The following is a 294-nucleotide window of genomic DNA, read 5'->3' as shown; positions in this document are numbered from 1 at the left end:
TCACCCCTCTATCTATCTATCTATCTATCTATCTATCTATCTATCTTCCTATCTGTGTGTAGGGAAGGAGTGAGCAATCCACAGATCGGATGTTTGATACTTTTCACTGCTAACAACTCAAAAGTTGCTCTAGCAATCCAGTAGTCTCTAGTGATACATTGTTTTCATTCCTTTTCCTCCCCACTGGAGTCCACCATGATCATCTGAATGTTGTATTCTGTTGACTTGTCAGGCTTATGATATTTTTGGGGGCTCCTGACAAAGCCCCCCCCCCCCCTTCTGGGTCACCCAGAA

The sequence above is a fragment of the Nanorana parkeri genome, unplaced genomic scaffold (genome assembly GCF_000935625.1).
Source record: "Nanorana parkeri isolate BGI_ZX_2015 unplaced genomic scaffold, ASM93562v1 scaffold394, whole genome shotgun sequence".
Classification (NCBI taxonomy): Eukaryota; Metazoa; Chordata; class Amphibia; order Anura; family Dicroglossidae; genus Nanorana; species Nanorana parkeri.
This window is presented reverse-complemented; position numbering follows the sequence as displayed.